We start from the raw sequence: 22419 nt of genomic DNA on the forward strand, positions 1-22419 counted from the left end.
TTTGGGGGATTTTGCTATTGTACTAAGTAGCTTTATATTTTTATATCTGTGAATGTTAGAGTGTGTTAAATCCTTAGAAATGGAATTTCTGGGTCACAGGGAATGTGCTTTTATTTATTTATTTATTTATTTATTTATTTATTTTAATTTTTTTTTTTAACATTTTTATTTATTTTTGAGACAGAGAGAGACAGAGCATGAATGGGGGAGGGTCAGAGAGAGAGGGAGACACAGAATCTGAAACAGGCTCCAGGCTCTGAGCGGTCAGCACAGAGCCTGACGCGGGGCTCGAACTCACGGACCGCGAGATAATGACCTGAGCCGAAGTCGGCCGCTCAACCAACTGAGCCACCCAGGCGCCCCGGGAATGTGCTTTTAAAATTCTGATAAATTCCAGTAAATTTTTCTCCCAAAAGGTCACACCTAGGAATAAATATAACAGTTATTGGTAAATTACATGTATTTTAAAGGACATAAAATGTGAATAAGTTAGATGAGGGAAATGGGGAGAGTCAGTATTACAGAATATATCAGTTTCCCGAAGTTGATATACATATAAATGTAATACGGTTCCAAATAGAATTTCATTGTGTTATTATAGAAAACTTGACATATTAATGAGAAAATGTATCTGATAAAATGATTGATAGCTATGAAATTTTGGAAAAAGGAGGTCCTACTAGAAAACCTAATGTGTTATAAATTCAGAGGAATTTAAAACAGTCTGTCAGCTCAGTTATAGACAGTGGAACCACAGAATCCAAGAACAGCTTTTTATTTATAAGCTTTTAGTGATTTATCATCGTCAGCGTTTAATGTGTCAGGTATTGTTCTAAGGGTTAAAATAAACTAACTGATTTAATTCATAGAGTAACTCTGTGAAGTGAGCATTACTATTATCCCCACTTTCTGGATAAGAAAATTGAAACACAGATAAAGTAACTTGCCTATCACTTATCCAGCAAGAGGGAAAATTAAGAATATGTATATGTTAGGGGCACCTGGGTGGCCCAGTGGGTTAAGCGTCTGACTTCGGCTAAGGTCATGATCTCGCAGTCTGTGAGTTGGAGCCCCGCAAAGGGCTCTGTGCTGACAGCTTGGAGCCTGGAACCTCCTTCAGAATCTGTGGCTCCTCCTCTCTCTGCTCCTCCCATGCTCATGCTCTGTCTCTCTCTGTCTCTCAATAATAAAAAAAAAATTTTTTTAAAAGAATATGTATGTGTTAAAAGTAACATTGTAGATTACCTGGGAAAAGATGGGTTATTCAGTAAATAGTGCTGGGTCAGTTGGTTATCTTTAATTTTTTTATTTTTTTTATGGTAGTTCTCTGCCTTAAACCATAGACTAAATAAATAAATAAATTCAAGTGTTTGAATAAGAGCAAATAAAATAAATCATAAAACTAGAAGAAAGTGTAGGATACTTTCTAAAAAAATATGCCTGAATTGGAAAGGGCTTCGTCGTATGTGACATTAACTTAGAAGTAATAAAGGAAAAGGTTTTCATATGTATAACATACATCTGAATTGCACACAGAATTACTAGTGTGCCTGATAATAAAATTATTTTAAAGTTGAAAACAGGAATTTGAGGGTGGTTCTCTGTCTCATCACGGAGTTAATTATGTAGGAAAATGGTGTGAATAATTATTAGGAACATTTCCATTGGTTGAATCACAGAAAGTGGCTGAAGGAAATTGCAGTGGCTTCTGGATTTTCAAGCTGTTTCACTTTTGAGGAAGCAGTAAAATTTAAGATTATACTATCATTTATGCTTATTAGATTTTGCTGCTTAAATGTTTCCATTATGTTTCAGGGACAGTATTTTTCCCCCCTTGTGGTTATCTCTCAAATTATACCATAGTTTAGTGTGGAAATTATTTACATCTCTTCTTAGGAATTGATTTATTGTATCAAGTAAGGCACAATGTACTTTGCTTAGTAGCTGCACATTACAAAGTTAAGAACTGTAGAAATTAGTCTTTATGGGTAGGAATTGTGTCCTGAGTGGTGGGTATGATGTAGTTTTAATTTTGGTATTTATTCATCAATGCATATTTGCTGCATATTGCTTTAAAAGTAAAGGAATAACTCACTGCACTTTATGACAGTTCACTTGGGCCTGGCAACTTCTAATGAGCTTCACTGTATTAGTATTTTTCTGGACATCCTAAGTTTATACAATATTTTTTACTGGGAATATTTTTACAGTTCTTAAGGCAAAAGGCTTTTAATTTTTTATGTTAGCATTTTAGATATTTATGGTTAAAACTTTAATTTATGTTCTTTGTTGATAATCCTGACTATATTTACAACTTTTAAGTGCATTTTAGGACAGCTCTGTAAGACAGTGACTTTTCAAATCATGCTGTGCCTTTTCTCTCAGATTGTGTAATGGCACAGATTCCACTACACTGTTAGGAAGGCCCTTTTTCCTTCTTTTCTTAAATACTGATGTTTCCATGTTAGGATCTTACAACCTTTATATTTAAGAAAGACTTATGCTGTCATTGATTGCTGTCAGTTTGTGACAGAGATCAGACATCTATAGCCAACAAATAATGAGTTTGAAACCAATCTGTGGCTTTGAGGGCTGTAATGCAGTGTAGATAGTACTGTTCTCTGTTTGGTTTGAAGGAAAAAGATTACAGTAGTTTCACTCATTTTTTTCAATCCTGGAGACAGTGTACTGGCTCTGACTTTCACTTGCTCTTTAATCTTTTTTTCTATTTAGAGACCAAATGTAAACTCTGTACAGTTCTAAGAATAAAACAGTATAAATAAGACAGATCACCATGCTACTAAGGAAAACCTCTTAAAAAATAATTTTGGAGAAAATTTGTAAATGTAACCATTTCTTGATATAACCCTGACATGGTAAAAATTCAGTCTGCTGGAAGACTTGTTAGTCTGACTGTAAACTCGTGTGTAGGACCACCCACCCCTGACTGCTCAGTCATAGCTCATTCCAGGCTCCTGTACGCACACATGCACTGGGTAGCCAGTACTGACTAAGCATTGTTGCTGAAGACAAGCTAGTTATTTTTTATTAGTAGAGTTTCTAATCAAATGTTAAATAAGATTAAGCAATAGTTGATTATGACTAGTTTGATATTTCTGAAATACTTGACTGGAACTTGCTTTGCATCTCTGAATTTTGATAGACAGTCTTGAAAAACCTTACTAGTTTAACAACTTTTAATCTTGTAGGAAGAGTGAGGCATTAGGATAGTTTTCTGAAGTTTTTGTTTGTTTTTGACAGTATTTAATCTAAAATTGGTGAGTTTCAGAACAGTATTCCAGTATAAAGCAGCAATAAATATAGCCCTTTTGGTATCTCTGACCTAGAGTTCTTAATTTATTTATTGCAGAGAAGAGTAGCTTCAGGTTGCTCCTTTATGGGTTAGCCAGGTGCTTTATTTCCATTCCTTCTCAAACAGATAAATTGTTAATAATGAGAAGTGTATGGTGAGTATATGAGTAGGGAATTTCATTTTATATCTTAAAAATGATTGCCTGTATCATGGAAACACTGCTTTAGAACAAGAGAAAACCAGTGTTGCCAAAATTTGTACTGTAAAACACACCATTTGAGACTTAAAAACAAAGCCCTGGTTGTTACATTTGTAGTGTTAAATACTGAATCTCAGATGGCCCTTAACTTTGGGATAGATCAAAAGATAAGTTTTTATTAGTTTGTATTGTAGGTGTATATTAGAACAGCCTATAACTCTTTCATGTTGGTGGAATGCTGGGAAGTGAGTTGACTGATGAATGACCTCAAATCATTCTAGTTTATTGTACCCAAAAAGGATGTGAAAACAGGAGTTAATATTACTTTATATGGATACTAATTAGGAACATGAGGTTAGCATATGCCTTCTTTAATTAAACACTTTTTTGATTTGCTGAAATATTTTTTATGTTTGGTTTTTAAAAATTTTTATTTTATTTTATTTTATTTTATTTTATTTTATTTTATTTTATTTTATTTTATTTTATTTTATTTTATTTACTTTAGAAACAGAGCATGAGCTGGAGAGAAGGGAGAGAGAGAAAGAAAGAGGGAGGGAGGGAGGGAGGGAGGGAGAGTGAGTATGAGTCAGCCTTAAGCATGCTGAGCGTGGAGCCTGACGCAGGGCTCAATCCCATGACCCTGGGATCATGACCTGAGCTGAAATCAAGAGATCAAGAGTCAGATGCTTAACTGACTGAGCTACCCAGGAGCCTCTGTTTTTTGTTTTTGTTTTCGTAAATAGTATACATTCCCAAGGAGTGAAAATTATTTTTTCTTGGTTGTTTTAGGAATTTTCACTCTTTTGGAACTGCCACTAGTAATCTTTGGGGTTTGTACAATTTCTGATGACTGAATTAAACTTAATTTTAATTAGCTCTCAATTCAGTTCATAATTATAAAATCCAAGAGAATTTTAGTAATGACTATTTTGTTGTTGTTAGCCCAACATTCATTGAGTACATTTTGTTTTGGATCCCTGTCCTCTAGAAGCTTGTAGTTTTCAAACTGCTTTATACTGTAATGATTGTGAAATGTGTAATTAAGTTTTAAGATGCAAAGGATTTATATTAATATAAGAGCACACTTATGGTCATCTTATAGTAGCATCATGTGTGCTTTTTTTGGTTGGAGAAAATGTTGGAGTCCTATCTAGAGCCCGGGCTGGCTGTAACACATGAGTTTCTGTGTTTTTCCTTGTTAATTTTTAAAAAATGTTTTAATTGAATTGGATATATCCATGTAAGTGTTATATGCATGTGTTTGGTTAAAGCATCTCAAAAGGAGAAAAAGGTTAAGGATTATAAAGTAATCAGAATTTACTTATATACTTACAACTTCTTGAGGGTACTGACATGGAAAATGCACTATATGCTAGCAATTACTGTTATATTTAGAGTCTGACAAGTTGTGAAATATGGAACAATTTGAATTTTTGAAACTTTATTCTACATTCAACACATATTTATTGGGAACCTGGTATTGGGAGTCAGGCACTGTTGTAGATTCTGGAGATAGAACAGTGAACATATTTCTGTACTCATGGAGCATTTTAACAGTGTGAGCAGACAGCAACAAACAAAATACTGTACACGATGATAAGTTCTAGAATTCCAAACATGCCATTTCTGGATCATAACCTCCTTCTCCCAAAGATTACAACTATCTTGTCTTCTGTGGTACTCATTTTCTAGCTGTTCTTTATAATTTTACCACTTAATTATGCATTCTGTGGATACTGTAGTTTTCCCTGTGAACTTTATACAAACAGAATCTTCCAGTGTGGATTCTGTTGTACGTGGCTTCTTTTGCTCAGCATGGCTTTTGTGAGATGTGGGCAAATAGTTCATTAGTTTTCATTGTATTCGTGGATCACATTCATCCCATTGTATAAAGACTTAACTGCCAAACTGGCTTGGGTGGGGGAGATGTTTGGGTAGACTTTTCTGGTTTTTATTGGAGAAAAATACTGTATACCAAATTCAATAAGCCTGGTGAGTGGTCATTGGAACATAACAGCTCTGTGAGAGATGTAAGCTGCTTTTGGTGTTCAGATGAAGTTTACCTTGAAAAGTCAAAAGTCAAAACTAAAGTCTTTAATTTTGAGGGTATTGTATGACTAAGGTCTTAAAATTCGTCATCTTAAAGTATATTTTAGTAGGTGCCCACTTACCTGACTCTGATCAGACCAATAAAAGCCACAATCTGGTGATATACATCTTTTGGGAAAACAGGCCTGCTTTTCAAAGTATAATTGTAGGAAATCTTTACCATGGTGTCATGTAAAGGAACTTTGGAAGATTTATTTACTGGTTGTTGTTTTTTACAGTGATACATTTTGGAGTATCTGATTAAACAAATGTATATACCAACTCATATTTTTCTGCTGTATTGTCAATAAAATCAGAAGACAGTGGCCACAGCAAGTAAATTTATATTCTAGTTGTAAATACAAGAAATGTGTGTCTGTAATAAATATTAGCCCCCTAATATTGAGCACTGATTCTATGACAAGTGCTAAGCTAATGTTTTGTGTGCATTGTTTCACTTAATCTTAACAACACTGTTAGGTACTACTATAACCTCTATTTTAAAAGTGAGGAATGTGAGGTTAAATTTACTTGCTCTAGCTAGTATGCTTTATAATTCATATACATGCACATGCTTATATGTTGCTGTGTTCTAAAGGAGTGTCACGGAGATGGATGTGGAATGGTGTTAGGTGAGTTTTAGACCAGATAGACAGCATGAATCATGAAAGCTGGGAGGCATAGGGTACTGTAGCTGTCAGAGAGCGCAAGCTGACCTAAAGGAAGTGTGTAGCTATTGCTCAGCTTTAGCTGATTGTTGGCATGGAAGAAGGCAGGCCAGATCTTCCGGTTTTTCAAAACAGGTTGTAAATCTGGATTTTTATGTAAATAATCTTGACTTAAATGCTGTCAGCTGATGTCATTTTTATGTGTTTTTATTGTGAAATATAATACCTATATAAAAGTACATAAAGCAGATATACATTAATAAATAATTATAAAGTGAGTACCCATGTAAACGCCATGCAGGTCAAGGGAATACAATGTTGCCAGCTTTTCAGAAGCTTCCTATCTTGCTTCTTCTCAATAACATTACCCTAGTAAGGTAGCCACTGTCCTGACCATAAGATCCATAGGTTGTGACCTTCCTAAATAACACCTTTACTCCCCTAAGTCAGTTGCTGTTCTTACTTTTAAAGATTCAGATGTTGTTGCATATGAATTCATTCCTCTTCATTGCTGTATGGAATTCTATTGCATGAATATGCCACAGTCTATGCATTCTCCTGTTGATGGACTTTTGGGTTATATCCTAATTTGGGCAGTTAAGAGTAATGCTTCCATAGAAACTTATACATTTTTCTTGGTAAAGACACATACATTCCTCTAAGATACGTATTTAGGAATGGAATTGCTGCTGGATTGTTTAATGTATCTTCAAAATAGTAGATAATGTGTTTTCCAAAGATGTTGTACTAATTTATACTCTTCGTCATCAGTGAATGAGAGCTTCTTTTGCTCTGCATTTTTACCAGTGCCTGGTGTTATTAGACACTGTAATTTTAGCTCTTCTGGTAGGTCTTTAGTACACTCTCATTGTAGTTTTAATTTGCATGTCCTTGACTAGATGAAGTTGATCAACTTTTCATGTTTATAGCCTGCCTGTTAAGTTTTTTGTCTGCTTTTCTGTGGGACTTTTTCTGTTGATTGGCTTTATGTTTTTTGTATAAAAGCCAGTTGATTGTATGTGTTGTAGACATATTTTCCAACATGGTAGTTCTCTCTTAATGGTCTTTTCATGAATAGAAGGTTTTTTTTGTTTGTTTGTTTAAGTTTATTCATTTGTTTTGAGAAAGCATGCGAGTGGGGTAGGAGCAGAGAGAGGGGGGGAGGGAGAGAATCCCAAGCAGGCTCTGCACCATCAGCACAGAGCACTGTGCAGAGCTCGAACTCACTAACTATGAGATCATGACCTGTGCCAGGATCAAGAGTCAGATGCTTAACTGACTCATGAACAGCAGTTTTTAATTTGAATGTGGTTTGAGGGTAGTGGCACAGGGCAAGGCCAGCAAAGAAAGAGAATTTCAAGAGAGAGACCTGCCAGCATGCCAGATCCTGCAGAGTGGTCAAGTGAAATAAGGACTGGAAAGGTTAATTGAATAACCGTAAGTTTTTGTAGCTTTACTATATGAGTTTAGGCTCTGGAATCTGAATCTTGAGTCTACTACTTAATAGCTGTTTTCTCATCGTGAAATGCAGTAATGATGACAGTACCCATCTCAGAGTGGTTGTGCACTCAGCACAGTACCCAGCTATGCCTTTTAAAAACATTTTAAATGAAGCCCATCTTAATAGAAAAGAGACCCAGCACATAGTAAGCTGTTCTGTTAAGCTATACCTTTTAAAAACATTTTAAGTGAAAGCTATCTTAATATCAGAGAAGAGGCATGTATTTATGTATATATTTCTTTGATATTGGACAGAGGCTAGCCTGTAGATAAGGAGTCTCAGCCCAGCAAGATGCGCTGTGGAACAGAAGTCCTTGGGCTCTGAGACACTTTTGAAAAAATTATTACAATAGCATTAAGTAAGACATGCAGTCTTTATTCTGATGGATTAGAGAATAGTAATTAAAGACTATTCCAGATCCAGTGCACAGTTGGAATATCTACCTGATCTGAATGATTGATTAGCAAATTCTGTTTAGTTTTTAACTCTTGAGCACTTTGTAGTTTTCCACTTGTTCTATCTGTACCTTCTGTCATCTCCTATGTCTCCCCTCCCCCTGTGCACATATACATATATGTGCATACATCATAGTTGCTCTGGATTCCTGTAATAGCTGCCTAAGTATAATATACCCCTTCTTTCTCCTTACTCTTTTTCTAAACTGATTCTCAAAATTCAAGTTGTATTAGTTTCCCACCCCAACACACACACTCTTCCTAAAACTCCTAGGCTTCTTACTGCCTTTACAAGTAGAAGACCAAAGTCCATACTATATGGTCAATAAACTTCTGGATTATTTGACCCCTGCCTATCCCTCTAGACTCATCTTCCATCTTGTTCCTTCTTGCTGTGTTCTCCAACTATGCTGTCCTCTTTTTGGTTCCTAGTAGAAGTTGCACTTTCTGCCAAGTTTCTGAGCTCCTCTCAGTGGCACTGTTTTCCTTTGTAGTACTTATTTAAGCCTATGATTATATATTCAGTTGTGAATTTTTTTCCCCCACTGGACTGTAAGCTCCATGAGAACAAAGGTCAATACTGATTGATTATTCACAGAACTTAACACAGTCTCTAGCGTAATAAACTCTCAAATATTATTTGAATGAATGAAAGAAGGAAGTACTTTTTTTCTACCCGGAAAGCTTCCCTACCTTCATCCCTCATTCCTCTAGCATCTGTCCCAGTTCTGTTCCTCAAGAACCATGTCCTGAGCCCAGAAATTAGGTCAGAATTCTCTTTCAAGATCTCAGTACTTTCTCTTTGTTACACTACAATAACTTATATTATCTGTCTGCTGGTTATTTGATTAATATCTGATGTCCTTCCTAGAATTAGAATGGCCTTTTTAATACTCTGTTATTGACTCACTGGTAAGTCAACCTAGAAACTCCTAGAAGGTACTAGCACATCTCCAGATCTAGTTGCATTTTTCTAGGGAGGGAGCTCCTAGAGTAGTCAGTCCATGGAAAATTTACTTACCTCCCTGGCGTCTTGGTAGCAACATTCTTGGTGTAGGTTGTTCCTAGATCAGTAATTAATTTCTCGTCCCTTCATTAAGGAGTGCACTTGTTGTGATGAGCACCGGCTGTTGTATGGAAGTGTTAAATCACTATGTTGTACAACTGAAAATAATATTACACTGTATGTTAACTGGAATGTAAATAAAAACTTAAACAAAAACAAAAGACATACAGCTCGCCAACAGACACATGAAAAGATGCTCAACATCACTGATCATCAGAAATGCAAATGAAAACTACAATGGGATATAATGCCTCATACCTGTCAGAATGGCTAAACTCCACAACACAAGAAACAACAGGTGTTGGGGAGGATGTGAAGAAAGGAGAAAGAACCCTTTTGTACAGTTGGTGGGAACACAAATTGGTACAGCCACTTTGGAAAACAGTATTGGAGGCTCCTCAGAAAGTGGAAAATAGAACTACCCTCCAATCCAGCAGTTGCACTACTAAGTATTTATATACCTAAAGAATACAAAAATACTAATTCAAAGGGATACCTGCACCCTGATGTTTATGGCAGCATTATCTATCATAGCCAAATTATGGAAACAGCCCATATATATCCAGTGGAATATTACTCAGCCATAAAAAGAATGAAATCTTACCATTTGCGATGACACGGATGGGACTAAGTGAAATAAACCAGAGAAAGACAGACACATAATTTCACTCATGTGAAGTTTAAGAAACAAAACAAATGTGCAAAGGAAAAAATGACTAAGAAACGGACTCTTAACCATAGAGAATTGATAGTTACCAGAGGGGAGGTAGATGGGGGGATGGGTGAAGTAGGTGGTGGGGATTAGGAAGGGCCCTTTGTTGTGATGAGCACCAGGTGTTGCATGGAATTGTTGAACCACTGTATTGGACACCGGAAACTATACGCTATAGTTTACACTATATGTTAACTGGAATTTAACTAAAAACTTAAAAAAAATTCTAGTCCCCTGAAGTTATCTTCTTTTTTTAAAGTGGAAAAATTTCAAAACCATTCAAAAGTAGATGAAGAGTGTAAAGAATCCCCACATCACCATCACCAGGTAGTTATCAAATTATGGCCAGTGTTAGTTCATTTATCCTTCCAATGCATTGTATCCTCACTCCCCCATTATTTTGAAGAAAATACCAGACTTGTCTTTTCATCATTATTGAGTATATATCTCTAAAAGATAAGAATTCTTTAAAAAAGAAGTATATGACTATTGTCACACTTTAAAAATAAATTCTAAATCCAAAATCCAGTGTTTAGTCAATGTAAAGTTTCCAATTGTTAAAAATACGAACTTTCCTTTTTAAATATATTTTTAAAAAATCAGGATCCAAACAAGGTCCTCCTGTTGTGGTTATTTGGTATATCTACTGATAATCTTAGACTGTAAGGTCCCCCCCATGTCTCTTGGTCTTTATCTTCCCCGTCCTTCTTGTAGTTTTATTGGTGAGGAACAGTTTTGTTTGTCCTCTTAGAATTTCTTAATCTGGATTTTGATGCTTGCTTCCCCACAGTGGTTACAATGTTTCTCTGCCCTCTGTATTTATTAATTGGTGATATAGCTAGAGCAGTTCTAATAGAAATATGTGAGCCACACATGTAAAATAAAATTTTTATTAGCCACGTCAAGAAGTTAAACAGGTGAAGTGAAGTTAAGGGGTGTCTGGGTGGCTCAGTCTGTTGAGCATCTGACTCTTGATTTCAGCTCGGGTCATGATCTCACAGTTTGTGAGATCAAGCCCCACATCAGGCTCTGTGCTTACAGTGGGGAGCCTGCTTGGGATTCTCTCTCTCTCTCCTCTCCCCTGCTGCCCTTTACCCCACTCACACACGTGTGTGTGCATGCTTTTTCTTTCTCTTTCTCAAAATAAATAAATAGATAAAAACTTAAAAAAAAAAAACAGATGAAGTTAATTTAACGTTTTATTTCATGCATATACCAAAAACATTATCATTTTAACTATGATAGTACCTTCAGTTTCTCTTTCCTTGTCTTTCACAACCTTGACACTTTCAGTGAACACTGGTCATTTATTTTTTAGAATGTTTCAATTTGGGTTTATGCGATGATGTCTCATGATTTGATTGAGGTTGTGCGGTTTTGACAAGACTACCACAGACATAATGGCTTGTCTTTCTCAGTGGAGAAAGTGTCAGGAGAAAGTATGTCTGGTCTACTTCTTTTATTCTCTCTTCATTTATTAATTGGAATTCCTCTGTAAAGAAGAGTTGCCCCTTCATTTATTTATTTGATTATTTATCAGTATGCATTCACAGATAATTTATTCCATGGGTTACAATGTATTATTATTATTACTTATTTTGTTGCTTGTATTGTTAACAGCTTTGGCCATTGGAAGTCCTGTTTTGAGCACTTTTTATTTTTTATTTTATTTTTTTAAATTTTTTTTAACGTTTTATTTATTTTTGAGACAGGGAGAGACAGAGCATGAACAGGGGAGGGTCAGAGAGAGGGAGACACAGAATCTGAAACAGGCTCCAGGCTCTGAGCTGTCAGGACGCAGGGCTCGAACTCACGGACCGCGAGATCATGACCTGAGCTGAAGTCGGCCGCTCAACAGACTGAGACACCCAGGCTCCCCACTTTTTATTTTTTTGGTACATGATTTATGTTGTATTTTCCCTACCCTAACCCTGGCTTCTCTCACTTATACAAGAAGACCTGATTCTTTTATTGGAGAATGGAATTTAGATACCTGGATCTGTATGTCCAATTGGTACGGCAGTGGTTGTTCCTTTCAGCAGTCACAACTAGACAGACACACAGGTTAGTTTTTTCCCCATCCTTTTCAGTTGTGGTATTCATTTGAAATGGGTTTATTTATTTTTTGAGTTTATTTATTTTATTTAGAGCAAGTGAGGGGTGGGGGAGAGAGAGAGAGAGAAAGAGAAAGAGAGAATCCCAAGTAGGCTCCGTGCTCTCAGCGCAGAGTCTGATGCAGGGCTCGATCCCACAAACCATGAGATCATGACCTGAGCCAAAACCAAGAGTCAGACCCTCAGCCGACTGAGCCACCCAGGCACCACATGGAATAGGTTTATTTGTTAACTCTGTGTATTCTATTTTGGGTCCCACCTCCATGACCATTCTTGTTGATTTTAATTATTTATTATTTTGGGGTATGTGAAACATTACTGTAGTTCAAAGCTGTACAAAAATATATGCACAGGAGTGTTAATTCTTCCTCATTCCTACAACCCCAAACCCATTTTCTTTTCCTTCCCACCCCTTTCCCACTTAACCTTGTAAGGTAGTTCCTTTAGTTTCTGGTTTATCATTTCTATATTTCTTTTTCACAGAGGAGCAAGTACATGTGCATAATCTTACATTACCTTCTTTCTTACACGAAGGGTAGCATACTATAGATATTCTTGTACTTTGTTCACTTAAAGGTATGCCCTTGAAGTTGTTCCATATCAGTTCATAGAGATCACCATTTCTTATAGCTGCCAGTACTCCCATTGTATGGATGTACAATAATTTTTTCATTTACTAGCCCATATATAGTCATTTAGGTGTTGCTGATACGTATTTGCAACAACAAACGTTGCTGCAATGAATGACCTTGTACCTATGTCTATTCACATTGTTGGAGGTGTATTGTAGAAGTAGAATCTCTGGGTCAAAAAGTAAGTGTTAGTTTTGTTAGGTATTGCCAGATTCCTTCCAGAAAGGCAATACTAATTCCCATTAGAAATGTAAGAGAAAGTCTGTATCCTCACAGTCCTGTGAACAGACTGTGTTGTCATATGTTTTATATTTTTGCCAGTTTGATAGGTGAAAAATGGTATCTTGGAGTTATTTTAATATGCATTTTTCTGTGAGTGAGTTTGAACATTTTTTCAAATATTTGAGGACCATTTTAATATTTTTGTGTGAAGTATTTTTTTTTCCTTTTTTAAAATGTTTCTTTTTTTCTGCATTTCTTTCTTTACATATTAGAGATATTGGCCCTTTGAGGTATATTTTGCAAATATTTTCTACCAGGCTGTACCTTGTCTTAAGACTGGTTATGGTGTTTTGTGTGTGTGTGTGTGTGTGTGTGTGTGTGTGTGTGTGTGTGTGTGTTTTGGTCATGTGGGCTTTTTTTATGTACCCAGGGTTATTTTATTTCCTAAGAACTTTTAGTTATGGTTAGAAAGCCTTTCCCTACACCAGCCTTAAAGAATTCACTTGAAGGGTGCCTGGGTGGCTTGACAGTCAGTTGAGTGTCTGACTCTTGTCATGTCATCATCATCCAGGGTTGTGGGATCGATCCCCATGTGGAACCTGCTTGAGATCCCCCCCACCCCCACCCCACTGCCCCTCTCCCCTACTCACATTCTCTCCCTTTAAAAAAAAAAAAAAAAAACAACAGGAATTCATTTAAGTTTTCTTCTAGTACTTTATGGTTTTATTTTTTACATTTAGATCCATAATTCTTTTGGAGTTTATTCTTATGCACGATGAGATATAGATCTAATTTTATGTTTTTTCCTAAATGACTGCCCAGTTTTTCCAACACTATTAATAAGTGACATCCTTTATACCAGCGATTTGACAGGTTACCTTTCTCATATCCTAATTTGCCATTATTTACTTTGAGCTCTATTTCTGGATTTTCCATTTTATTCCACTGGCCTATATGTCTAATCATGCACCAGTACCACACTTTTAATTATAGAAGCCTTGTAGTATGTCTTAATTAATTAAGAGCTCTTTAACTGATAGGGCCAGTTACCCCCTGGGAGTTTTTCTTTTGCAGTGTTTTGGTTTTTTTGTTTGTTTGTTGTTGTTGTTGTTGTTGTTGTTTTAACCTGTTATTACAGTCAAATGAAAACATATTGTATGTGTTCTTATGTCTGGCTTCTTTTGTTCAACATTGAACAACATTGTAAGATTCATCCATATTGGTTTGTATAATTGTAGTTTATTCATTTCATGGCTATATAATATTACATTGAGTGAATGTTGTAAGCCCTTAGCAATTCTGTTCTATTAGGCTGTCTTTATTGATAAGAATTCTTTGTGTATTCTGGATATGAACACTGTGTTGGATATATAGATATTAGCAGGTTATTTTTTATTTTTTGACAACAGATCAAGTTTATTAAACTCTTATGCGTCTGCAATTAATGTTACTTTAAAAACTCAGTTTTACATGAAAATAAATGATGTTGCTCTTTGTTGTGTATGGGAAAAGTCCTAAGTTTACCTAAGTGGCTTGCATTAAAACTGATGTATTTACTCCATTTCTGTTGAACTTTGATCAGTTACTGTTGCCCAGTTCAGTGGTAAGATTTTTAGCCTGGAGATGCCTGATTTTATTAGAAACAGGAGGGAGTGCCCTGATGGAGTGTGCCTAAGGAAGTCTTAGCAGTTGAAACACAGCTTGTCACCTTTTTGCCTTAGACTTTTTGTGACTCGTTTAAAGCAGTTTTAGGGTTTAAGGTGAAGGAAGAAGGCTAATTTTAAAGAAATGTGACCTGTTGAATCTGCTAATTTGGTCTGTTTTTCATTGAGTGCTTTGTTGTGTATCATGTTTTCTCATATATCTTTAGAAACCAAAAAGATTTTTTAAAGTTTTTTTATTTTGAACTAATGTTAGAGAAAAGCTTTAAAAATATTGATTTGCTTATAATCCCTCATCCTATATGTTTTATATAACCATAGAACAGTTATCAAGGATAAGAAATTAATATTGATAAAATAATAAAATAATATTAACCAAACTGCAGACCGTACTCAACTATTGCCAGCTTTTCCTCTTTCTGTTTCAGGATTCCACATTGCATTTAGTTCTTGTTGGTGTCTTGGAATCTGCAACAGACTCTCAGTCTTCCCACTGTGTTTTATGACCTTTATATTTTTGAAGAGAATTGATTTATTATTTTGTAGAATGCCCCTCAATTTGCTTTGCCTGATATTTTCTTTTATTAAATTAATTAATTAATTTATTTATTTATTTATTTTAGAGCGCAGGAGCAGGGGACAGGGGCAGAGGAGCAGAGGGAGAGAGTGAATCTCTAGCAAGCCTTCATGCTCAATGCAGAGCCCAACAGGGTTCAATCCCACGACCCTGGGATCATGACCTGAGCTGAAATTAAGAGTTGGACACTCAGCCAACTGAGCTACCTAGGCACCCAATCTTTTTTTTTTTTTTTTTTAACCTTTATTCTTCTTATTTTTATTCTTCTTAAGAATGTTCCATACCCAAGGTGGGGCTTGCACTCACAATCTGAGATCAAGAATTGCATACTCTACCGACTGAGCCAGGCAGGCATCCCTGTCTGATATTTTCTTACCATTAGAATGAGATGATGCATTTTTGGCAAAACACTATAAAAATCTTGATGGGTCTTGGTGCATCATATCAAGTGGTTTATAATGTTAGTATGTATTATTGGTGATGTTTACCTTGATCACTAGGTTAGGGTGGTAATTTTCCACTTTGTAAAGTCACTATATATTTTTTTAATTGATAAATATTTTGGAGGAGGTAATTTGAGGCTCTGCTAATCCTGCTGCTTCTCAAACTTTCACCCACTAAATTTAGCATCTATTGGTGGATCTCATCTGCAACAGTTTGTGGGGTTTGGCTGATGGTAATTTTTGTTTCCCTTTTTTCTTCCCCATTTGTTAATTGGAGTTCCGTTGTAAGGAGTGCTGTCTCTTTCTTATTTATTTGATTATATTGGTATAGGCTCAAGGATATCTGTTTTCTTCTATGGGTTAAAATTGAATAGTATCATTATTTACTTGGTTGCTCAAGTTATTCCAGCTTTGGCCATTAGAAGCTCCCTCAGATTGGTTCCTGTGTTCTTTTGACAAACTTTCTTTTTTTTTTTTTTTTGGCAGTCCCTTAATTTCTGGTATCACATGATATTCGAGGTTCATTTTATATTTTCACCCTGAAAGCAACCACTTCTCCAAGGATTCCTGATTTCTTTTATTAGAGAATCATATTTAGAAATTTAGATCTTCATGATGGTGGCTGTGCTCATTGCAGTGGAGGTTTTTGTTTGGTTGCTTCTAGGCTCTTTCAGCAGCTAGAGCTAGGAAATAGATGTATGTATAGTAATCTGTGCATATGTACGTGACTCTTTCTGTATCTGTGTGTATAGATGTCTAAAACCAAGGGTTTGTCCTGATACTTCAGATTCCAATCTTATTTATAACCTTCCTCCTTTTCTTATTTATAACTTTTTTCTCCCAGCAGTAGAGATCCAGCTTTCATTATCTACAGTGTATTTGCTTCTTGGTTTACTTCTGATATACATACAAAATAGTTTCAAACTTATACCCATACCTCCAGGAGAAAGACTAACTAGGCTACAGAATTTCTATACAATTCTTTTTGTCTTTGGCTTTACAGCATTCAGTCAGGATACTGTTTTAAAACTACAGTTTCTTACTTGTGTTTTCTCCTTGGCTTTCTTCATGTGATCACATTATTCATTTATAATACAGTTAGATTCATACTTGTTATTATTTGTATTCCATTTTGGATAATTTCCCATATCTCCATATCTGTGTTTTAATGTGTGTGTGTTTTGTTTTGTTTTGATATGCAAGGGTGTGTGTATATATATGTATATATTTACATACATATAGATATATATTTATAGAAAGAATACTGTGGTTCTGAGAGTCAGAGTTACACAAAAAGATACACTTAGAAATATCACTCCATAGTCCTCCCTGCCACTTCAGTCCCTTTCCCCTTTCTACCTGAAAAGAATTCGAAGTCTTTTTATCCATCTTCAGGCCATTAGAAAATGTCTACCTAAAAATAGTTTTATTTTTGATAACTGGAAAGCACTCACAGTTTTCTAGAGTGTCTGTAACTGTCCCAGATGAGAAATTGTCATTTTTAATGTGCATATAATGGTAACTTAGTTAAGTTGATATCCTTTCACATTGATCTTAGGACAGGGCAAAGATTTATTTGTAAACTTATATTTTACAGAGACCTCCAACTTTGATCAACCAAAAAATTCCATTTATACTTTATGTCTTCTAGCTGTTAACGTCTTCTAATCATATCTATCATCATTTGTCCCCTAAGTTGCCAACCAAAGAGTGGACAAAATAAAGTATTTGAAAATTTAACTCTTGTTGAGTATAGTTGGGTGTTAGCTACTAAATTTTCTACCTTTCTATGGAGACTGTCCTCCAACTGTCATCCAAGTCAACATCTATTGAGAGACTGCACTCTTACTTTGATCATTATTTGAATTCTTAAGCTTAGTAAATTCTTAACTTGTATTTGGGAAGTTTGTTGAATCCCTGAGTGTCTCCAAGATCTCTCTTCATTTGGCTTTAGATTTGTCTCTTTTACTACTTGAAGGACATTTTTTACTACTTCTTGGACATCTCTATTTTGAGAGTTCACATGACAGCCCTTCAGATTAATCCAAATGCTTATTTTCCCTATTTTTTAACACATACTCTAGTCTTTTTCTTTGTATTTCATTTGTATATCAGTGATCACAGTTGAAATTAAATACTTAATTGATAAGGCCAAAGAGGTCAGGGGTCATCTATCTGTTTTATTCGTTAAAACTTAGGTTGTATTTTTTAAGTTCCTGGCTCAGCCTGATCTCAGTAGATGATCTTGCATTTTATTTTGGGTGGAAAATAACTCAAAACAAAACAAAAACACTTTGGAGAGCAGAATTCAGAAATAATTCAGTGTAGCAGCTCTGTTCACAGGACTCCAGAGAGAGCACCTTCCTTTACTACTTGATTTTCCTAATGGAGGACAGCAAGTTGTCAAGAGTGTTCAGCTGCCTCATTTAAGAGATAGTACTGACTAAACTAGTCTAGGTATATATTTAATATTTAAAGGTCATAGCTTCCATTTTTATATTTTGTTTTGGTGTACTCTCCGAGCAATAAATGATGTTTTGTGTTAGCTCATTGGTTTTCCTCTATCCTCATTGGCTGTTCCTTTGGTCCCCCCCCCCCTCCCCCAAATACGTGTAGTCCACAGGGTCATCTTAGTCCTTGCGTAATTGGATCTTTTCTCTTGGTTTCAACACTACTTTGTTGATTACTTCTAGATCCTTATCTACTCGCGATCTCAGTCTTGATCTTCAGCCCTGTGTATTTAGCTTCCTATTGCCTATATCTCTGCTTCAGTATTTCCACAGGCACCTTCCATTTAGGATGTCTAACACTGAATTTATAATCTTTTCTTCTTCCTGCTTTTCCACTCAGCTGTCCATCTAAAGATGCCAGTTGGCCATCTTTAGCTTCTCCCTCTTTACACCTTAACTTTCTAACTGGTCTCCTTACCTCAAATCCATCTTCCACAGCCTTCAGAATGAGTTTGGGCTATGTCATGTGATTATCTGAAATTTCTTAGTGTTTTCCCACTGAGCTTAGAGTTCTTAGCATTATATTACAAGGCCTGTTGTAAAGGAACTTTTGCAACTTCTCTTTTTACCCTTTCCTCATCCACACATCGTACAACTCAGCCATCCCACAGCCAACTTTATGTGCAGCATCAACAACCTTGCTGATGTGATGTTTCTTCTGAAACTTGTCTCCCCAGTTTTTTTTTTCCTGATCATTCTCCAAGCTTGAACTTGAACATTGTTTTCTTAGGGACTCCTATCTCTGATCTTCACAGCAGGCAGAATCTTCATTCTCTTCTACACCATGTATGTAGTGTTATAAACTTTCTCCTTGAGCCCTTTAGAGAGGAAGAGGGACCTATTTTTGGCCTCCACACCACTTGCATATCTGATAAATATTTGTTGAATGAATGAATGAATGAATGAATGAATGAATGGGTTGCTTTTAAAATTACAGCTATAGCAGTAAAATTTAACTGACTATAAATCCTGCTATGTATCTAGATAATGTTAAGGAGTAAGATTTTTCCTTCGTTTGTAGAATAGTTGCCTTATTTATTGTTTTGGATTTGGTTTTCTCCCAGTTATAGGTCCATCTTGTTTTGTCAGTTTTTGTGTCCTCCTGTCTATTCCCCATTTAATCTGTAATCATCCCTAAAGGACAGCAAAACTGCCTAGAATGGGGATCTGAAGTTTTGGCAGGAAGCCCTTTAGAGTTGGTGATCTGAGTAGTGTCTTTGCCAGCTGGATCTTAGAACAAAGAAACCAAACAAACTCTTGGCAAATTCTGAAATGCAGCTTTTCGCTTCTTCAGAAATTGTGATTCTAGTCAGTTGATACCGACTTAGAAATGTACTCATAACTCAGAATCCAGTAGTCACAATTTGCAGTCACTCCTGATGTCTGCAGTACTCCACTAATAATTGAATTTGTGGCAAGTTTGAAATTGGAATTATAATTGGACTACAATTAGAATTATAGTCCAATAGAATTTTGGAGGTAGAAAGAACCTTTTACTTGAGATAATTTCATCCAGTTCTTTAATTTTATAGGTAAGGAAAACTGAGGTCACCTATCCAGTATGGCAGATTTGGGCTCTGATCTCAGTATTTCTCATCTAGTTCATTTTCCGTGTAACAGCATCTTTCCAGGTTACTAGGGAATAATAGTGCTGGTATTGTGCTTAAAGGAGTAACACTTTTTCTTTGGTCTCCTAAAGCCCAGGGAATGAGACTGTAGATTTCTCAGAAGATCCATGTCCAAGTTATGCAGCTTTGCATTGTTTTTAATAATAAACGAGAAGCAACTTTACAATAAGGATGTTGAGTTTAATCATCATGTATTTGTATAGGTAATAGATGAACTTGATAAAACACTACAGAAGGGGTCATAGTGAAAACGTAAGGTACTCTTAGGTATTCTAACAAAAGAAACCTTCTGTCCCCCTTTTTCTAAAGCATCAAAATTCTGTTATTAGTGAACTTTTTTTTTTCTTTTAGTAGCGCTTACAAAAACAGTGTTTAATAGGGGTTCCTGGGTGGCAGAGTGGGTTAAGCATCTGACTCTTGATTTGGGCTCAGTCATGATCCCAGAGTCCTGGGATTGAGCCCTGTGTCAGGCTTCCTGCTAAGTGTGGAGCCTGGTTAATTAAGATTTTCTCTCCCTCTCTCTCTCTGCCCCTTCCCCACTTGTGCATCTGTGTGCACGCGTGCACTCTTTCTCAAAAAAAACCCAACAGCACGAAAGTCGTGTTTATTAGTATAAAAACTGTTTCATATCACTTTTAGCCTTCAATTTTGAGTGATTTACTGTAAGACCCCCCCACGCCCACTTTATTATTATTTTTGAACATAGTAAAGTCAAAAGAATTTTGCAATGGATGCTTGAATCCTGACAAATAAGAGTCTTCCATTATATTTGACTATATTTGCATTATCATAAACCCATTCATTCATCTATCCTCTTCTCTATTCATTGAGAACTCCTTGTAAGGTCTACCTGGTAATGTAAACAAACATGGATAGAATTTGGCTGCTTCTGCCACTGAAGGAAACCAAAGGCTAGAGAGTGGAGAGGAGAGGACATGCTTCGTGATTTAAACTAGGACTACATTTTGTTGTTGTTTTGTGGTTTAAGTGGTAGGATTGGCAAGGCATAATAACTCATTCATATTGTGGATTAAATTGGTTTAATGTGCTGGTCAAGAGCCTGATTAATCACCTTTTTTAAATGTCTCAATCTCTATTGCATACGTCTCCCTTGTGATAAATCAAGCTAATAAGGCTATGTTTGGCTTTAACAGAGAATGAGCGATTACTACCCTTTTTTGGGAAGCCATTGAGTTAGTTGAGATGTGTACTTTTCTAATCCGTCCAAAGAAATATTCATTTTGATTGGAATGCCAGACAGTTGTTGTAGTATTTTTAGTTTTTCCCTTATCTGAACAAAATTAATTTCTCTTACTGAAGTTTTCTTCAGGCTTGTACATTAAGACCTTACCAACAGATCCCTTACCAACAGTTGAATAACTACTTTTTATAATTAACAATAAAACAAAATAATTTCCTTAAATATTACTTGGTTTCCTAAAACAAAGTTAATAAATATATTTGAAGTTTCCAAGGGGATTTGGTGAATGTGGTTTAAAATACACTGGCAGTTTATTCTGATTGGGAATAAAGAAAGGAAAGCAAAAAGATACAATACCTAATGAAAAATGTTCTTCCTAATCCCTTCACTTTGAAGATGATCAGTGTTAACGCTTTGTGTCTTTTCAGCCTCCTTTACTACTTACGTTTAAAATTAGAATAACAATATATGTTGTTTCATAACCTGCTTTTCCCTCCTTAACATTAAATGAATTCCTTGTTTGATTAATACTCTTTTGGAAAATGGAAAACTTGTGGTGATTAAAATCATATGGAGGTTGATAAGCTGCTTCATACCAAAGAATATGTTATCAAGGTACTTGTCTGTTGTCAGATCACTTTCCCTTTGCACTGATATGAAAGGGATTGAAAAGGCAGTTGAAGCAATGCTGCTGGTTAAAGTGGATTGAGAATAGATGAGTTTAGAGCCATGCAAGCAGTTCTCATTTTTAATAAGTCAGCTAAGATTGGACAAACTGGCAATTATTGCAGATATTTTTATCATGTATATTTCAGTAGGACTCTCGATGTTTAGCAGAATTACTCCTATCATCGTTACTTCACATTGATGGAGGAATTTTTTTAAATACATTAAATCCTGGTCAGTTTTTGTGAAAAAACAAAACAGCTTTGTTTCTAGCAGAGTTTCATTAAAGGGAGGTTTTGCTGCATTTGATTGGAAGATTGAAACAAAACTCTGGTAAGGTTGGTAGTTCTTATCTATGGGAGTGAACAGAGAGATCCTTTCTCCCTCTTTTTTCATCTGGCAGGAAAGTTAATCTAGTTGCTTTGAATTTAGGGAAACAGGCTTTCCTTATAGGGATTCATTTTCTAAAGTGGCATTAATCTTCGATTAAAGATGTTGTGGGAAAGGAGAAATGGGTCCATGGTACCTTGATGGGCATATTCTCACGATGCTAAATGACAGCAGTGTGATAAAAGACGGATCTCACTTGTGAAATCAGCATTTCTAACAGTGGGTAACCTGTGATGTTCTGAGAATGTCATGCTCAGCATTCTCCCCTTCTACCCAGCTTTTTGTTAATTCTGGAAAGGACTTTGTTAAAAAAAAAAAAGTTTGTAAATATAATATATTTTTAGTAACCCCAGTTCCATAAAATGGTAAC

General features: G+C 35.8%; 1 protein-coding gene across 12 annotated transcripts in view; it reads left to right on the top strand.

Annotated features, from left to right (window-relative positions):
- The window catches only part of TJP1 (tight junction protein 1), a 244372-nt gene that overhangs the window by 140358 nt on the left and 81595 nt on the right, over positions 1 to 22419 (top strand). The gene's annotated exons all lie outside the window — the stretch shown is intronic.

This window comes from Panthera tigris, chromosome B3 (assembly GCF_018350195.1).
Source record: "Panthera tigris isolate Pti1 chromosome B3, P.tigris_Pti1_mat1.1, whole genome shotgun sequence".
Lineage (NCBI taxonomy): Eukaryota > Metazoa > Chordata > Mammalia > Carnivora > Felidae > Panthera > Panthera tigris.